The 17,398-nt window shown below is 40.2% G+C and overlaps 1 long non-coding RNA gene across 1 annotated transcript; it reads right to left on the bottom strand.

The window, feature by feature from the left end:
- Window positions 1–347: 347 nt before the first annotated feature.
- Window positions 348–13,220, bottom strand: LOC138764577 (uncharacterized). Its single transcript, XR_011358198.1, has 4 exons — window positions 13,000–13,220; window positions 5,527–5,608; window positions 4,506–4,572; window positions 348–1,181 (listed from the first exon to the last, which is right to left on the bottom strand). It is a non-coding gene; the product is annotated as an uncharacterized lncRNA (long non-coding RNA).
- Window positions 13,221–17,398: the final 4,178 nt, after the last annotated feature.

The raw sequence follows: 17,398 nt of genomic DNA, 5'->3' as shown, positions 1-17,398 counted from the left end.
CTTGAATTTGACCATATGCCTTGTCCAGCATTCAGACGGCACTAGTGTATATACTGACCCACTTGATTAGTGTTGTTTTTTAAACATCTTTTTGTTTTTACTAATATATATATATATATAGAGTTATTGATTGTCTCATAATTGGTGAGTGGTGAGACCTTCTAGCGGTGGAAGGGTTGAGACTGTCATTGCACACCTTGCTGTTGGCACCATGTAAATGACCCGGACTGCACTCTCCAGCCTGCCTAGTCTTGGCCTTGTTCACTATTTCTTTCCCAGGGGTCAGGTCCACTCAGTCATCACAAACTTATGAAGCAAAGAAATAGCCTCATTTATGCACTTGCCAGAGTTTTTGGTTTTTATTTTGCAGAAAACATGTCAAGAACAATAAAAAGTGCAAAAGCAGGGCAATAAAAAGAGTTTGGAAACACAGGAGAAAAGGACGATTGACAACTTTTTATCAAACTCCTCACAATGTACAATTGTGGAATCATCTCAGGTCCATCCAGCTTGTGAAGGAAGGAGGATGAAGTGACTCATTTGACCATCCGTTTGAATGAGGCTGTGACCATTTTGAGGTGGAGTAGAGTGATGGCGCCTCTGGGATGTGGGGCAGTGGGAGTGGGTTGGCGCAGTTCAGTAACGTTGAGAGGGGGGTCAGCCAGTGGTGAATGAACGACCACCCAGACAATTAAGCTGAGCTTCAGTAAGCCCCCCCCCCGGGGTCGGCATCATGGAGGGGAGGGGGCATCTGCAGGCCATGCCCCGGTTCAGCTCCTTCCAACCTCCAACACCACCCCCCCTACTCACTCACTTATCCCACAGCTTGTTGGTTGGTTCAGTGGAATTTTTCCAGACTTCATAAACTTCAGGACAAATCAGGGCATTGAGATGGTCAATTTAATTGTGGAATAAAACAGGGAGGGGAACAACTTTGAACCGGCTGCAGTTGCAACACTCGTTTGTTTTCAATGGAAGATTCCACTGTTGAAATTGAAGTTGATCCCCACTCTCATCAGAGGACGAGTTTGTGTGGATGTGGATGTGGAGCAGGCTTAGGGAATAAGCCTATCAATTCTGAAGATTTGAGCTGAGACCATATTGAGTTCCTGTCGGCTTCAGCCTTTCCCGTTGTTCTCTGCTGCCCGGCCCCTTCGGGCTGGTTTTGGGACATCACGTTTCTTTTGGAGAGAATGGGCTGAATTAATCTGAAATGTCTGCTCCTTGCTCCCCTCCCCGCACCCTCTTTTTTTGAAAACTTTATTGAAAAAAAAATGAAATACAAACATATAAGAAAAAAACATTATAGAATTTTTTCCCCCTTTTAAACTTCCCCACCCTCCCTACCCCTCCACCCTAAACAACAAAAAAAGAATAAAATATATTTTTATATTATAAAATAATATAATAGAATATATTATGAGCAATAACAATGAATATTTTAATCTTTTTAATTTGCCATCTAAGAATAACCATCCACACCTATACTAATTTATTTAATTTCCAGTCCCATACATTCCAAATATGGACTCCACTTTTTAATAAAAAAGGAATAATTGTCACGTAAATTATGTTATTTTTTCCAAAGGAGCGCAGCTCATTTCAGCATGCCACCTCTGAATATTCAGCTCAATATCATCTTTCCAGGTCACTGCTATACATTTCCTAGCAACTGCCGAAGCTAAGCTAAATTAACAAATGGCATCTGAAATGTATCTAACTTAAATCCCTGTACCAATGGATTAGTGCATCCCACTAAAAACAATGATGGATCTGAAACCAATTTAAATTTAAATAAGTTTTCCAAAAATTCCATAATCCTTTGCCAAAAAAATCACTCTATCGCATAACCAAACTGAATGAAGAAAAGTATCTTATTTATTTTCCACATCTAAAACAAATACCTGAAGAACTGAAACCAAATCTCTTTAGTTGCTCTGAGGTTAAGTACAATTGATGTAAGAAATGATAATGAATAAATTAGCCTTCACATTAATTACTTTAGTCATACTTTCCTCACATACTGTCTCCCACACTTCTTGAGAAATTGGAATATCTAAATCAACTTCCCGTTGAAGTTTTGTTTTATACAAATTGGGTTTAGCCATCTTTGCAACAACCCATACATTTCAGAAATAAAACCTTTTTTTTCCTTCCTTCCATCAATAAACCCTCAAACTTGGAACATTTGGGTAAAACCAAACCATGCCCTAATTTTTCCAATAAACAAGTCCGCAAACAAAGTATTAAAAGTAATCCCAAATTTTTCCTAGACTATCAAATGACAATAACAATCCCTCTTCACAACAATCCCCTACCTTCCGAACACCTTTCTGATCCCATTGTTTTAAATAAACATTATTTACCGAAAAAGCTAATAACTTATTCTGATACAATGGAGTATTGATTGAAATCTTACCCTCGGTCCCAATCAATTGATCTCTCCTACACTATACATCCATCAAATGTTTTAATACAGGTAATTCATAAATTTGCAAAAGAATTTAATTCCATTTATAAATAAACTGATCTATATTTTGTTCATGGATTTGAAACAATTCAATCTTAGCCCAAACAGGGGGAGAAACCTTATTAAACATTCTGTTTATAAATTTCAGTTTAGCTGCCTCATAATAATTCTGGAAATGCTGTAGCTGAAGTCCCCCTAATGCATACCTCCATGTTAATTTTTGTAATGATACTCTAGACAATTTCCTTTTCCATAGAAATACCTGTATAGCTTTATTCAATTCATTTAAAAATTATTTGGAAGCTTACAATGGATAGATTGAAAAAGGTACTGGATTCGAGGTAATATATTCATTTTAATACAATTAACATGTCCCACTAAAGTCAACAGTAAATCTTTCCATCTATGCAAATAAATTTTAATTTTATTTAATAACAATATAATTAATCTTATATAAATTATGATGATCATCAATAAAAATACCTAAATATTTAATCTAACTTCCTGTTGCTGTCTGCAATATTTCACTTTTCTCCCAATTTAAACCTGAAATATCTCCATATTGCTCCAACCACTTCTGTAAATAACTCAAAGATTCCCTAGTATTAGTCAAATATATTAAAACATCATCAGCAAATAGATTAATTTTATACTCATCTAATCCTACTTTAATATCTTTAATGTTAACATTCTGACTAATCAATTGAACCAAAGGTTCTATTACCAACGCAAATAGGGCTGGCAACAAAGGGCATCCTTGTCTGATGGATCTAGTCAAATTAAAAGATGATAATATACCCATTTGTCGCCACCCTAGCAGATGAATTCTTATATAAAGCCTGAATCCAACCAATAAAGAGCGGTCCCAAATGAAATGTTTTCAGTACGTTAAATAAAAAAACTCCATTCCACTCTATCAAATGCCTTCTCAGTGTTCAGTGCTACAATCATTGGTTGGTTGAGTTGCTTCTTAGATATATTAATTAAAGAAATCAACTTAACAATATTATCTGCAGAATACCTGTCCTGTATAAAACCAGCTTGATCTACATGAACCAACTGGTATTTTGCCAACCTATTAGCTGGAACCTTAGCAACTATCTTATAGTTAACATTCAATAATGAAATCAGTCTATATGAACCTACTTTAAGTGGATCTCTATCTTTTTTTGGAATAACTAATTAACTCTTCAGAAAACGGATCTGGAAAACAACCTGTATCCGTGGCCTATTTCAACTCATCCATAAAGAAGGAAAGCAACAAATCATAAAATTCTTTATAAAACACTAAAGTAAATCCATCCTCCCCTGGTGACTTCCCTCCTGGCATAGCTAAAAGTGCTTCTTTCACCTCAAAATCTGTAATTATTCAACTCCTTCATATCTTCCTCCTCCAAAACCGGTAACTCCAATTCTGCCAAAAATTGATCAATACATATATTATCCTCAGTCACCCAGAGGTGTATAACTCTTGGTAAAATGAACAAAATTCCTGGGGTTTATATGTAATGACTGATCCTCTTCTCACTGCATTTATCATTCTTGATACTTGTTCTGTCTTTAATGACCAAGCTAACACTTTATGGGCACATTCCCCTAATTCATAATAGCATTATTTAGATCTTTGCAACAATTTTTCAAATTTATATGTTTGTAGAGTATTATACTGAAATTTCATTTGAGTTAATTGAGCCTTTCTATCTTCCGTTGGCTGTTGCATTTCCTTTTCCAGAACCTCTGTTTCTTTCTCTAAATTTTCACTATCCACCAAATACTGTTTTTTAATCCTAATAGAATAACTAATAATCTGCACTCTCAAATAAGCCTTTAAAGCATCCCATAAGAAAAATTTGCTTTGAACAGAATTCCCATTAATTAGTAAAAAAGATATAATCTCGAATATATTGACAAATTCAGGTTTCTTTAACAACATTGTATTGAATCTCTGCCGAAATGCTGTTGCCACACTCTCAGAACCAACACAAGAAATTGATAACAAAGAATGGTCAGACAAAATCCTGCTCTTATATTCTACCTGTATAATTCTACCTTGCAGTTGCGCTGATGCTAAAAATAAATCAATTCTTGAAAAGGATTCGTACCTGGTTGAATAGAAAGAGAAATCGTTATCTGTTGGATGTAACCGTCGCCAAATTTAAACCAGCACCCTCACCCTCTCCTTCACGCCGCTCTTCTCCATGGGTGCAGTCCGAATCACAAGACCCCTTCAGCATTTCCCCAGCTGCTGCACTGTCTGCATTCCCCCTCCCTGCCTGCCCATCGACCCCCTCATCTTGACCCACGCCCTGTCGGCCGCTCTGCTCCAACCCCCTGTGATGAGCCAAGAACCTCTGACCTGGATGCCCCCATCTGGGTGCCAGTTGAAGTGCAGAGGATCCTCAACATAAACCATGGTGTGGGGAAGACCATTCGGCCCACCGAATATGTGCTGTCTCAAGACCACATTCTGCACTGCATGGTCTTCCATCTCATCTCGTTTCAAAAGTTTATCTCACTGAACACTCTTCCACTCAACTACCACCTTTAATAATCCCTGACAACCACCAGAGTCCCTGTGACATCCTGTACCATTGAAAAGATGGTTAGTGGAAAAATAAAGGTTGAGAACCACAGATCGAAATACATCGGACACGGAGAAAGGTCCCGCCCCCACCAGCTCGTCCAGAAGCCAACAGTGGAGCATCATCCAACATCATTCTCTTATCCATGCTGCTTCCACTGTCAACCCCCCATAAGGAAATAAATGTCATGGTGCCCAATGGGGAGGAAGGATGTGTCACCAAGTGCCATGAGCCACTGGGTACAGTGATCAGTGGACATTGGCAACGTTGGGAATAGGGCCACTGGGTGCAAGACATTTTGGACGGTATGTTAATAAAGTCAAACAGTGTGGGACAGGCCCTTCAGCCCAACCAGTCACTGCAACATGGTCTTCTGGGCTAATCCCATCTCCCTTCACCTGACCCATGACCCTCCAAGGCACAACTGAAGGAGAAATTAATACTTTAATTGGTTAATGATGTGTTCAATGTTACCTGTTCGTTGGTCTGCATTACATCTCAGACAGGCAGTGTTTCTGAATATAATGTACCGTCGGTCACTGAGCGTCATTAGAGCCTGAAATTATGTATTTAAATATTAACCTCAATGTTTGATGAGCAATTTTGAAAGCATGATTTATTTTTTTAAAGACATGCCATATAAAATTTTATACAGATTTGCTTCCAACTGAGTTGGGGGGGGGGGGGGGTGGGTGCTTTAAAAGGATTGAATTCAGAAAAACTTTATTTGGGGAGGGGTGGTTCAAATGTCGTTCTCTCTGGGATGTGACAGCTCACCCCACACTGGCCATTTCATTGCAAGTCACCAACACGAGGAAATGATACAACTTGGCAAAATAAGAATGTTGTTTCAAGTTTGGATGATCGATAATATCTAACAAAATGATTGAGTGGTAAGCAAAATTTTTTATCACCAATTGTTCAAAGGAAGCAAAATTGTTTTGAATAAAAAGGCCTTTAAAATCTTTAACACCTAATCTGTGCCAGTTATTAAAGACAGTATCTTGCAAAGAAAGTTGAAAAAGATGATTAGATAAAATAGGGCTGGCAAGAGAAAAGCTCTGGAATCGAAAATACTTCTAAATTGTGCCCATATTCTGAAACAATGTCTGATTATCAGTTAGTTTATATAAAGAGATTAAAAAAAAAGACCAGAGAATTGCCAACATTGAAGTAGTTTTAGTAAACTTCAATTCCATTTCTACCCATGAAGATTAGGGTAAAAGGTAGAAAAGAGAATATAGGTGAGGGTCATTCTCTGAAATGCATATTTTTTAATGCTAGAAGCATAGTGAACAAGGTAGATGAGCTTAGAGCATTGGCAGATACTTGGGGTCATGATATTGTGGTAATTAGTGAGACCTGGCTACAGGAGGGGCAGGACTGGCAACTTAATATTCCAGGATACATTTGCTTTAGATGTGATAGAGCAGGGGGTAAAAAAAGGGGGAGGAGTTGCTCTGCTTGTTAAGGAGGACATTACTGCCGTGAGGTGGCAGGATGGTCTGGAGGGATTGTCCAGTGAGGCTGTTTGGGTGGAATTGAGGGGTGAAGGAGGCATGAGGGTGCTAATAGGGGTGTATTACAGACCACCAAATGGGCCAAGAAAATTAGAGGAACAAATTTGTAGGGAGATAACGTATATGTGCGAGAATCATAAGGAAGTGATCATGGGAGATTTTAACTTCCCTCACATTGATTGGGATACCCATACAGTTAGAGGGCTGGATGGGCTAGAGTTCGTTAAATGTGTTCAAGATTGTTTTCTAAATCAATTAGTAGAAGAACTGACTCGGGATGGTGTAATACTAGGTCTCCTGTTAGGGAATGAGCTAGGTCAGGTATCAGACATTAATGTTGGAGAACAAATTGGGTCTAGTGATCATAACTCTGTTAGTTTACGGGTAGTTTTAGGGAAGAGCAAGGAGGGGCCTAAAGTTAAGGTTCTGGATTGGAGAAAAGCAAATTTCGAAGGAATAAGAAGGGATTTGGGGAGTATTGAGTGGGACAGGATATTTTTAGGTAAGGATGTAAATGAAAAAATGGAGGATATTCAAAAAAGAAATTTTGCAGGTACAGAGTAGATATGTCCCAGTGAGGATCAAAGGAAAGGCTGGAAGTCATAGGGAGGCTTGATTTTCGAGGAATATTGGAAATTTGGTTAGGAGAAAAAGGGAGGTGAACAAGAGGTATAAAGAGCAGGGAGCTAGCTGAGAGTTTGAAGGAGGACTACAAGGAGTGTAGAAGGAATCTTAAGAAAGAAATTAGAAAGGCCAAAAAAGGCACGAAGAGGCTTTGGCAAACAGAGTAAAAATAAATCCAAAGGGTTTCTATAGGTACATTAAAAGTAAAAGATTAGTGAGGGATAAAATTGGACCCCTTGTAGATAGGTGAAGGTAGGTTGAGTGAGAAATCAGAGGAAATGGGGGAAATTTTGAATGATTTCTTTGCCTCGGTATTCATTAGGGAAAAAAATATTGAACCAGTTGAAGTAAAGAAAAATAATGGGGAGGTCATGAAGCACATAAGGATAACTGAGGAGGTAGTGATGGCTGTGTGGAAAAAGATAAAGGTGGATAAATCTCCAGGACTGGACAAAATATTCCCAAGGACACTCAGGGAGGCTTGTGGACAGATAGTGGGGCCATTAACAGAGATATTTAGGATGTCACTGGTCACGGGGGTAGTGCCAAAGGATTGGAGGGTGGCGCATGTGGTTCCGCTGTTTAAGAAAGGGTCCAAATGTAAACCTGGGAATTATAGACCCGTGAGTCTGACGTCTGTGGTGGGTAAGTTGATGGAAAGTGTTCTGAGGGATGGTATTTACAAATATTTGGAGGTACAGGGATTGATAGGGAGTAATCAGCATGGTTTTGTCAGGGGTAGATCATGCTTGACAAACCTGATTGAGTTCTTCAAGGGGTTTACAAAAAAGGTTGATGAAGGGAAAGCTGTGGATGTTGTCTATTTAGACTTTAGTAAAGCTTTTGACAAAGTTCCCTACAGGAGGTTAGGAAAAAAGGTGGAGGCATTAGGTATAAATAAGGAGGTAGTGAAAAGGATTCAGCAATGGTTGGATGGGAGGTGTCAGAGAGTAGTGGTAGAAAATTGTTTGTCCAATTGGAGGCCGGTGACTAGTGGAGTTCCTCAGGGATCAGTCCTGGGTCCACTATTGTTTGTTATATATATTAACGATCTGGAAGTAGGGGTGGAGAATTGGATAAACAAGTTTGCGGATGATACAAAGATTGTTGGTGTTGTGGACAGTGAGGAAGATTACCGTAGATTAAAAGGTGATTTAGGAAGGCTGGAGGTGTGGGCTGAGAAATGGCTGATGGAATTTAATACAGATAAGTGTGAGGTGTTACATTTTGGAAAGGCAAATCTAAATAGGTCATATGCATTAAATGGTAGGCTATTGAGATGTGCAGAGCAACAAAGGGATATAGGAGTGATGGTAAATAGTACCCGCAAGGCTGATACTCAGGTAGATGGTGTGGTGAAGAAGGCATTTGGAATGTTGGCCTTCATAAATCGGAGTATTGAATTCAAAAGTAGGGAGGTTATGATGAAATTGTACAAGACATTGGTGAGACTAAATTTGGAGTACTCTGTACAGTTTTGGTCACCAAATTTTAGGAAAGATATAAACAAAATAGAGAGAGTTCAGAGAAGGTTCACAAGAATGTTGACAGGATTTCAAGGTTTGAGTTACAGGGAAAGGTTGTGCAGACTAGGGCTTTTTTCTCTGGAGCATAGAAGATTGAGGGGAGACTTGATAGAGGTGTTTAAGATTTTAAAAAGGGCAGACAGAGTAAATGTGGATAGGCTTTTTCAATTAAGAGTGGGGGAGATTCAAACTAGAGGGCATGGTTTAAGATTGAAGGGGGAAAATTATAAGGGGAACATGAGGGGAAATTTCTTTACGCAAAGGGTGGTAGGGATGTGGAATGAGCTTCTGGCAGACGTAGCTGAGGCGGGATCATTGGTTACATTTAAGGATAGACTGGATAGTTACATGGAGAGGAGAGGACTGGAGGGGTATGGACCAGGTGCTGGTCAGTGGGACTAGGAGGGTGGGAATTTGTTACGGCATGGACTAGTCGGGCCGAACTGGCCTGTTCTGTGCTGCAAGTGGTTATATTGTTATAAATGTGGCCAATTATATTATCAAAATGTAACAAAAGAACCAAATTCCGTATATTGCCGCCCAATATTGAGAAATAGGTGCTTCCAGAGTCGACCGATTATTCTGAGAATGGTCAATAGTGTTCATACCATATTCCATCTGAATTTTATTAATTTGTCTCTTAGCAGGCATTGCTTACAATTGGCTGGACAAAAAAAAAATGCTTTTCAATGGAATTAGTAGAAAGAAGATTAAATTTAGTTTTGTTCAACTCTCCTTTTATATATATACATCAGGGTTTTTAAATGTGCATATTGTAAATCAACTTGTTTAATCTGATTGATTAAATCTAATCTTTCCTTATTAGTCTTCTTTATATTAACTGTATAAGAAATAATTTGCCCTCTCAAATATATTTTCATAGTGTCCCAGACAATCAGGTTAGAAATTGTTGGAGAAAAATTTGTTGTGAAAAAAACTGGATTTGCTCTTCCATAAAATTCAAAGCATCATTATCTGAATGTCAGGTAGAATTAAAACACCAACGTCTCTTTGTAAAAGGAATGTCGGGAAAATTCCAAGACAAGATAACAGGAGATGATCAGATATCACTATTCCTTGATATTCACATGATTTAATCAGTGAAATCAGTTGATTATCTATTAAAAACAATCAATTTAATTAAAGAGATGGTACATTTGGGAAAAAAGAGTATTCTCTGTTGTTAGAATATAAAAAACACCAAATATCTGAAAATTTGTTAAAAAAAACCTAAACCAAAATAATATCAAATTAGTAATTAAAAAGGAAGGCATCTTAAACTATAAAAATCTACATTTAACTTTCCAACCTCAGTAACATGAACACTAGAACTTATATTTGCTTATTATAAAATGTTTCCCCACCTAAACTGGATGAAGTACATATACATTATTTCAATGCTGACCACATTTTCCCGACGGTCCTACAATAAACGAACAGCAGAAACCTACTTTCCCATCATCGAATAATAAACTACATACATTGTATCACGTGATGTTAATAAATGAATAAGCAACATAGGCAAATACTGTCAACATTAATAATGTAAGGTTAATAAAATCTATTAAATCTTTAATATCAAAGATAAACAAAATAAACTAAACAAACAAAATTATTAAATCATTATTAAATCAATTAACCTTTCAATTGACACAAGAAATGAGCGGTCAGACTTCCCCACTTGAAAAAAGACCCACTTTCAAGACAGAAAAACCATCAGACACAGACTTGCAGTCTGTAAACTTGCAGTTGGAACAGATTCAACCAAAACTTTTCATCCACTGAATTTAACAATTTCTTGTGGCCATTTTCCAAGTTGATCCACATACGAACTGGATACACAAAGTGGGTATAAATCCTTTTTTGTAAAGCTCAGGCATAACCTCTCTGTATTCTTTCCACATCTCCATAACTCATGGCAAAAATCTTCCACAAATCTAATTTGTTGACCCTGATCAGATGAATTTCATGAATAACATGATTCTTTTCTTGGCAATAATGAAAAAGAATGTGAACGATGTTCCAAGATTGATTTGGGAACCAGAGACCAATGTACTCTTTCGAGCTCAGGGTTGGCAGCAAAAAATTATCTTCCAAACCCCTCCATGAGTAGATTTCAGAAGAAATCAGTTAACTGGCCTTTTTCAGTCTCTTCCTTTCAGCCCAGGATGTGATTATTGTGGCATCCGTTCCTGCTCTCCAAATCAACCACATTTCAGGCCAACTTGGAGGCTGACATTACTTCACATTGAGTTTCCAGTTTATCTATACCAGGGATCCCCAAACTTTCTAGACCTTTAACCCCTTCATGGACTATGTTGTCCCTCATCAAGACCCAGGCATGGAATCCCAGTGCTGGACTTGGGGGGGAGGGAGGAGGGACAGCTGGGTAGAGTAGACAGACATCCAGCTTAAGGCCACATCGAGCCGGACGCTAATTTGTCCTCCATTTGGGGGTATAAACCCTACACCCCAAAATAGAGCACAAACTAAGGGGCAGAAAGGGCTCTTACTTGTTGAATGCAGTGTCCCAAGGTCCACAGGCCGTGTGTGTCCAGCTGGCACAAATGTGATAAGGGGGAAATGCTCGAAGTGCCGGCTGGTGCAATGTGGGAAAGTTGAATGGTGATGCATGAAGGTTCTGGGCAGGTCAGCCTCTTCCACTTTGGAGATCCCTAATCTATATGGTCATTTACAGATTTCAGACCATCCTCCAGTTTCCAAATGATCTTCAATTGCTGAAATCACTTGTAAAACCTTCTCAAGTCTAGAATTAATGTCTCATTCACCTTCTGCAGTTATTTCTTGTGATTGTTTTTTCAACATGTCTGAGGCAGAGTCTGCACTCAGAGGGGCCTTATCTTCTTTACCATTTTTTTGCTGCTTTAGCTCCTCTGGTAGTCATCATCTCCAAAGACAATGATATTAAATATTGAAGGGGATAGGTTTAAGCCACTTTGGTTAAAGATTAAAAATGATTGAGTGAGAATGTTTGAAAGTTGGCAGGAGCACTGAACCACTGCCACCAACCCCATGCGGCCACCAGCCAGAAGTCTGGGTGATGTTTCAATATTCCACACTCTGCAAACTTTATGTGTGAACTCGCTGGTGTTTCAACCAGATGTCCGACTGGTGAAGCTATTCCTGGATTTGAAGCAGGTGAAAAGGGTTTCTGCGGTGTGGCCCTACTGGTGTATCTGCAGCTGGGAGGTCCGGGAGATGCCCTTGCAATGTGGGATGAGGGGAAAGTTGAATGGCGTCGCATTCAGGGCCTCTCCCCTGTGTGGACCCGCTAGTGAATCCGCAGGTCTGAGGACCTGGAGAACCCCTTGCTGCACTTGGGGCAGGTGAACGGCTTTTCCCTGCTGTGGACTCACTGGTGTTTTGTAAAGTTTCTCAACCTTTTAAAACTCTTCCTGCAGTTTCATCGCTGTGGGGACTAGAAGATGTGATAAGAGGATAAACCAATGCAGTCCTGCCCTGGGCCCCATAGCACAGTCTCAGCCCGATGGAGGGTCCCAGACAGATGAGCCACAGGTTAAATCAACACCGAGGCTGGGACCCGATGAGATGCATCCTCTAGCTGGGAGTTGCAAGCCCCAGAACCACGGGAGCCCCCCGTTATGGGACCCGGTGCTGCGCTCTGCTCCTGGCGCACGTCTGGGAAGGACTTCATGGGGCTGCAGCTCCATGTCATACTGAAGTGAGTTCAGAAAAGTTCTTTGATTCACCATCCAATCTCACTTCTCATTCCTCCAAGTTTACTGGTTGCAGGCAATTCTTATACTGTGCACAGAATTTAACGTTTATGAATTTCACCAGGCTTTGGTGCTTGAAAGGTCAATAGTTACTGCTCAGGAAGGTTCTTGTTGGTTTTCAGAGAGAGATTTGTTGTTCGCTGGACACCCACAACTGATTCCTTGTAACCAGCCACTTCAGTGTCTTGATGAAGAAACTTGCCCCGTCAGGGTCCTCCAGATGATGATGTCCTCTTTCTTTCAGGTTACCATAGACTTCCTTTTTGTTTCTCTTGTCTTGTATGACCCACAAGGGCTTTGACCAGACTGAAGTAAGCATTTACAATCGTTTTCAAAATGGGGGTTTCCACAAGCTTTCCAGCTTGTCCTGTTCCAGTCCCAGTTGCTGCTGCTGACGTAGCACTGCAGAACTGAATTCCGTAACTTTTTTCTCTTAATTTGATTGTGGATTCTGTCAATATTAATAGTCATATAGTTCAATGTATTCATCTTACTCATTTGTTTTCACCTCTCTCCTACCTCTTTAACCCTTGCATCTCCCTTCTTCCAAAATCATTCTTTAAATTGTTCTTACTCTTTACTATACGTGACGACACAACTATTAAGAAAATAAAAACTGTAAAAAAATCAAAAAATACTATTAAAAACATTAATTCTCCCTGTTCCGAGTTGTCCTTGCCACCTCGCAAGACAACTGCAATTCCCTTTTCTACCTTGGTTGTGATTTTGCAGTGGGTAGATCCTCCCCCTTTCCCCGTGCTCCCCCAGTGAAAGCACTATGTAATTATTAAAAATATAACAAAGCCCTCTTTTTTAAAAAAAAATTTAAATATCTGTATTCAAACTATTAACTTTGCAATTTATTTATATACATTATCTTAACAATCCTTTTATTATTTCTTCTACTCTTCTTGTTGCTTATTTGGCAATCATTCTGCAAAGCAACGAGCTTCTTCTGGATCTGAAAACAGTCTGTTTTGCCCACTAGGATTGAATACCTTCAACACTGCTGGATGCCACAACACAAGGTTATAACCTTTTTTCCACAGTACCATTTTTGCTAAATTAAACTCCTTTCATATCTTTAAAATTTCAAAGCTGATATCTGGATAAAAAATATTTTTCCCCATTGCACTCCAATAGTTCCTTATTTTCTTTCACTCTTTTCATTGCCGGTTCCAATATTTTCTCTCTCGTTGTATACTGAAGTAGTTTGATTAGTATGGAGCGCAGTTTCTGATGTGGCTGCGGCTTTGGCACCAGTGCTCTGTGGGCTCTTTCAATTTCTGTTTCTTCTTGGAGTTCTTCCACTCTCAAGATCTGTGGGATCCATCATATTATGTCTGCTCCTTCTTCATCTTCTTTCACGCTCACTATTTTTATATTGTTTCGTCTGTTGAAATTTTATAAAATGTCAATTTTTTGGGCTAATAAATCTTATCTTTTTAATCTCTTTATCTCTGTCTTCCAGTTTTTCTCTTAACTCATTCACCTCCATTTCCACGACTATCCCTCTGTCTTCCACTTCATCAACTTGTTTTCTCATGTCTACCATAACCTTCTCCATTCTCTGCATTTTTAAATCTGTCTCTTGCATAGTTTTTTTTATAATGAACAGTCATTATTGTGTCCATTAATACCTTTATTTGACTGTCAAAATACTTCTGTTTTTTCCTTTTATATTTACTTTTAAGTCTTTCTCTTCCTCTGTCTTCTTCTCTAGCTCCATATTATTCTTTCTTCTGCCATTGTCTCTTCTACGACCTCTCCAGCTGCCACCGCAGCATTTATCTGCCGGCATCTGCCGCCATCAGCGTCTTTGCTATGATGCACATGTGCACTAGCACTTCCTTCTTGGGCTGTGCGAGCCAGCGTTCTAGACCGCCCTGGGGGGACGTCGCCGACCAGCTGTCCACTCACTGACCTCGCTGATCAGGCCATCCTCTTGGGAAGAGCTCCCTGCCTTCATCTTTTTTCCAGCGATTTCTTCATCTCCTCTTTGTTTGTCATTGTCGACTTTTCCTTCTTTGGAGCCATCATCAAATTCTTCTTATACTTTATATCTTGCAACTCTTTATGTTTTACTTCTCTGCTTTGTTTTTCTAACCTTTTTTTCAACTTTATCTATGGAGGGTTGGCTTTCCACTACTCCATCACGTGACCTCCAGCACTAGCATACTAGCGACTCTCCACCTGCACCCAGCCATTCCTGGCTAGAAACCGCCTCCCACCACTGTCTGAGCCCCCTAACATGCTAATGCCCCCCTCTAACACATGTTCAGCAGTTATTCATGGTGAAGTAGTGAACTGGATTTGTCAACAACTGGATGGGAGAAGCCATAGAGTAGTGGTGGATGATTGCTTCTCAGACTGGAGGCCTGTGACTAGTGGTGTGTCTCAGGGATCAGTGCTGGAACCATTGTTGTTTGTCATCTCTATCAGTGTTCTGGATGATAATGTGGTAAATACGATCAGCAAGTTTGCAGAGGACACAAAGATTGGAGGCGTTGTGGAGAGTAACTAAAGATTTCAAAGCTTGCAGAGGGAACTTGACCGGCTGAAAAAATGGGCTGAAAAATGGTAGATGGATTTCATGCAGACAAGTGTGAGGTGTTGCATTTTAAAATGACAAACCAAGTTAGGACATACATGATAAATGGTAGGGCACTGAGGCGCATGGTAGAACATGGAGATCTTGAAATATCGATGTTACTGTGATCTAAGGAACTGAATTACAGGGGAAAGTTAAACAGGTTGGGACTATTCCCTGGAGCGTAGAAAAATGAAGAGAGATTTCATTGAGGTATACAATATCATGAAAGGTATAGACAGAGTAAATTCAAGAATGCTTTTTCCATTGAGGTGAGGTGAGATACAAACCAGACGACATGGGTTATGGGTGAAAAGGGGAATGTTTAGGGGGAACTTGTTCACACAGAGAGTAGTGGGAGATCAGAAGGAGCTGAGCTGAAGTGATGAATGTGGGCTTATTTTAATATTTCAGAAAAATTTGGACATGTACGTGGATGGGAGTGGAATGGAGGGATATGGATGGGTACAGGTCAGTGAAACTTGGCTGATATAGTTTGGCACAGACTAGACAGGCCTAACATCCTATTTTTGGTACTGTATGTTCTCTGGTTCTAATATTATATTTACAAAACCCTAATCTATAGGAATTTTACACCTGTAATGTACTGCCCCGCAAAACAACAAATTTTGCAACATATTCATGACAATAAACCTAATCCTGACAGACACTCACTGTTTGCCATCCGCCAGGAAGGAAGAGAAAACACAGAGGTCCACAGTGGATGAACAGTCAGGCCCACAAGTCAGTTCACAGACCCACATGGGAATGGCAGAGAGTAAGGACCAGCTCATTTGATTAAATCACTGCCTTCTCCATCTCTCCACATCAATCTGCAAACTACAAGAGAAACCGATCAGATCACCTCTCATCTTTCTCAACTCCAGCAAGTGCAGACCAACCTTCAGTTCAGGCCTTGACCTCAGGCTCCAATGTTTGAGGGGAAAAAAAAAAACACTGCAGATGCTGGAAACCCCAAATAAAGACAGAAACTGCTGGGAATCTTCAGTCGCCCAGGCAGTGTCTGTGGAGAGAGAAGAAGAAGGTAAGAAATAGGAGCAAGAGTAGACTATGCGGCCCGTCGAGCCTCCTCCACAATTCAACAAGATCTGACAAAAGGCTCATCTGACCGTCCTGCCTTTTTCCCATGTCCAGTCAAAGTCCAAAAATCCTGACTTCTAGGAAACTCCTGGCTGGAATCCGGAACATTCCAGAATCCAGACTTCATGAAAACATTTGACTTTTGCGTGCAGATGCCCAGCAGCAAAAATTGGCCATGCAGAAGTTGCAGAAATGCAAATAAAGACAAAATAACGATTTTTTTTGGTACTAAAAAACTTCAAACTGACCCGATCTCCAACTATCCAAATTTTTTGACTTTTACTGTATGTAAAATCGATCCAACCTTGTTTTAAATAAATTAACTGAGGTCACCTCACTGTTTCAATTCCATAGATTAACCACCCTCTGGGAAAACCAGTTCTTCCTTATCATCTGAAATCTACCTCCCTGAATATTGCGGCAATGCAACCTAGTTCTAGATTCTCCCATCAATGGAAATAACTTACCCACCTCAATCTACACATTTCATAATTTTATACAATTATCAAATATCCCCTCTCATTCTTCTAAATCCCTGCAATCTCTCCTCAGGGGCCAACCCCCTCATCTCTAGAATCAACTGGTAACCTCGTCTGCAACACCTCCAAAGCCAGTATATCCTTCCTTAATTCAGGAGACCACAACTGCACGCTGTACTCCAGATATGGCTTCACCAATACCTCGTTCAGTTGCTCCTAAATTCAATCCCTTTGACAAACATCGATCCACTAAACTCTGTCCCCTCTTCCAGATCGTTTATGTAACCTGTGAACATTTGCAGGCCCAGTACCAACCCCTGACTCTTTTGTCCACTCAACCTACATCCTTTAATCTGTTAATCAGTCACAGCTTTCCCATTTCCAAGATGATTGTTTTTGGTTAAACACCCTGCTAGATCAGCCCCAGCACATCTCTCTTCCAGCCAATGTCATCAGTACCACGATGAACCACCAACTCCGGCTGCTCCTTCTCCCCGTCCAGGAGACTGGACCCTGAAGCTGCTGTGACCCTGGCACCGAGGAGGCAACTCCCCGTCCTGGATTTCACCCCCCTCCCTCACACAAGTGCGTGTTTGTGCCCCGGATCCCAGAGTCTCCAGTCACTGGGCACCGGGACTAAGCGCCACCCGGCTTCACAGCAGCTCCACGGACCCGACTGATGCTGCTGTTTCCCCTGAGAAGGGGTGCCCCGGATGTCCGTTGTGAGACGGTGACAGGGGCCTCCTGC

This window comes from Narcine bancroftii, chromosome 5 (assembly GCF_036971445.1).
Source record: "Narcine bancroftii isolate sNarBan1 chromosome 5, sNarBan1.hap1, whole genome shotgun sequence".
Taxonomy (NCBI): Eukaryota; Metazoa; Chordata; class Chondrichthyes; order Torpediniformes; family Narcinidae; genus Narcine; species Narcine bancroftii.
Note: the sequence above shows the minus strand (reverse complement) of the source record. Positions and strands in the feature narration are given on the sequence as shown.